A 3,269-nucleotide genomic window follows, 5' to 3' on the forward strand; every position below is an offset into this window, starting at 1 on the left:
GAAATGTCTTGGGATTAGTAGCATTGTTTTGGGGAATTTTGTTATAATCTTTATCATTGGGTGCTTATGCGTTTACGCAGTGGACGTCTGTATTCATATAGATATTTTGATAGAATTGCAAGGGGTCAAAGAGATAGGAAAAGAAATACAGTAGTCATGACGCCCCCTGTGAGCCCCATCCCTGGACCTAGTGGCGTAGGACAGATTAATCCTCTCCCGATTGTGACGCTTGTAAATGCCAGGTCTGCAATCCTTCCTTTTCAGGGTCGGGTTAATGGGTTCTTGCCTCAAAATGTGGAGTCATGGATTTCATCCGTCGATGCCTATTTAAATGCCAAACAAATCGTAGACCCTTTTGTACAATTACAAGAAGCTAAAAGTTTTATAGATTTTTCAAAGGGGGATGCGAGTGCATATTTAAGAGGTGTTTCATTTCAAGAAGCAGTTACCTGGGATGATTTCAAAGTTAGGTTACGCGCAGTCTATGGGGGTGAAGAAGCCTTGGATGTAGTATTAACGTTAAGAAATACACTTAATCAAGCCACTATGAATCGGCTTAATGTTATTGAGAGAGCAGCTCTCATAGCTGATAGGCTTAATGAATATCAAGATATTTTAGGTAATTCCACTTGAGTTACTAGAGATAACATCTCCGTGAAAGATTTTTTTACGATTAATGTATTTAACTTGCATGACACTTATGGTGCCTGAAGCTTTAGTGCGGTGTTTTGATAAAAAGTTAACACCTGCAAGTACGGAATTGGATGTATATAAACAGATAAAAAAACACATGGCTAAGTGTCCTGATCTTGATCCCTTGTTAACTCAAGTTTTTGCAAAGAATGAAACAAAGCCACAACAAGTAAACGTAGTTAATAATAGTCAAGTTGCGGGAATGACGTGTTATAATTGCAAACGTCAAGGTCACTTAATCGCGGACAGCAGAACGAAATTCTGTTCGGTACATAATAGTTCGACTCATTCATATAGTCAGTGTTACTCGCGTAAGACACAACAGAATCCTAGAAATACACAGTCAATTCCACAGTCAGTTCCATATGGAAATAAAAAGAAAAATCCTCATTTTAACAATAAGAAGAAACAGCCAAACGTCAATGTAGTTCAGAATCCGAAAAAACAAACACTTCTTCGAATAACGCTGATCCTGGGTCGTCAAACCAGACCTCGCAAGGTCAGACTAATTTTCAGAATGTGCAGAGCAAAGCAAATACCAAATAATTAACTCCAGTGGGGAAGAGAGTGATGTTGGGTCAAGGTCATTCATGTCCACATCAATAGTATTGAATAATCGATTTAATGTTTTATCAGATCATTGTGAGGCAATAGATTTTCCTATGAAACACATGGCCGAATTAAGTAAGACAAAGCATGGTCCCGTAGATTTGCGATGAATTCATACAATAATAAGCCAAAATGATTTACGACCAACCTTATATGCTGTAAATTTAGAACACAAATCCTTTACGTTATTTTTTGACTCTGGTAGTCCACGTAATATCATATATTTGAGGACACATCATTTGTTGTTTTCGAATTTTCCGATAGAAAAATCCGGAGTAAGACTCACGGGTATAGGAAATAATGAATTAAATGTCATAGGCATAACTCATGTTCAATTCAAAGTCGGTAAACGTACGTTTGCCGATACATTTGTTGTTGTACAAAACATTGATATGTATCCAGCTGTAATCATAGGATACCCATCTATGGGAAATCAAAACATTATCTTAGCCCCTGCCTAGCACGGCGTGTATATGAAAGGAAAATTCTATAAGTCTTCTAATACCTTAAAATCAGTTTTGGATAAAAAGGAGACGACAAATGTAACCGTAACGTACGTTGAAGAACCAATAATTTGTCTCACTAATAAAGAAATAATATATGCGACCCAGCAGAGTTCTCGTTCACCCGTAATATCATCTTGCACGCAATCTATCGAGCCAAACGTACCTGCGAATTTAATGGTGCAAATAAAGAAAACATTACCGGGATCTGAAATATTAATCCTTTCCGACGCTTTGAAAACTAACGGATTGTCTGTCACACAAGCTATTTATACAGTAGGCTCACATCAACAATGTAATATTGAAGTCTGTAATCATTTAAATAACAGTTTAGTAATTCACAAAAATCAACATATCTTGGATGTAGAAGTTTATAAACATCGTATTCTTACCGTTGCTGAAATCAATCACGCTCAATCAGTTGCGGATGAATCCCTTTTGCAATCTATTAAAAATAAAATCAATAAAGACATTCAAGACGAAGAAATTCAGCAGAAAATTTTTTTGACTTTTAACTAAATATCATGATGTTTTTTCCACTACGAATGGATCCTTAGGAAAAACAGATGTGATCGAGCATCAAATAAGGTTACAGGACAAGCAGAAAATTATCTATGTACCCTCGTACAGACTCCCTATGAAATTCCAGAATGAAATAAATGATGAAGTAGGTAAAATGCTAGAAGAAGGAGTCATTATGAAATCAAACAGCCCTTATAATTTTCCATTAATAGTTGTACCGAAAAAAGATCGAACATGGCGTATCTGCGTAGACTTCCGTCGTCTAAACGAGGAGACGATCCCTGATCGATTCCCAGTGCCATGTACTGACGATATTTTGTCTTTGTTAGGTCAGAATAAATATTTTACCAGTTTGGACTTACTTAAAGGCTTTCACCAGATATCATTAGAAGAAGATAGTATCCCATACACAGCCTTCAGCACAGCCAGGGGACATTATGAATTTTTACGGATGCCTTTTGGTTTACGTTGTGCTCCCATAACATTTACAAGAATGATTAACATAGTGTTTGGAGACTTGTTAGGGGATATATTGCATGCCTATATGGACGATCTTGTAATCTTTTCCAACACCTTAGAAGAACATCTACGTAAGTTAGAACTAGTACTACAGATATTTAGACAACATAACTTAAGGGTAAAGATTAGTAAGTGTGAATTTTTCAAAACAGAATTAATATATTTGGGTTTCATGGTGTCAAGCCAAGGTCTTAAAGTAGTCCATGATAAGGTGTCGGCTATACGTAATTTTCCCATACCTACTAATGTCAAGGGAATACAGCAATTTCTGGGTTGTAGTGGATATTACAGGCGTTTTATACGCAACTATTCAATAATAGCCGCTCCTTTAACTGATCTTACGAAGAAGGGCGTAGATTTCATATGGTCTGAGCATCATCAACAGGCGTTTAATACCTTGAAAGATGAATAGTGTAGTTCTCC

Source organism: Palaemon carinicauda, chromosome 12 (genome assembly GCF_036898095.1).
Source record: "Palaemon carinicauda isolate YSFRI2023 chromosome 12, ASM3689809v2, whole genome shotgun sequence".
NCBI classification, from domain to species: Eukaryota; Metazoa; Arthropoda; class Malacostraca; order Decapoda; family Palaemonidae; genus Palaemon; species Palaemon carinicauda.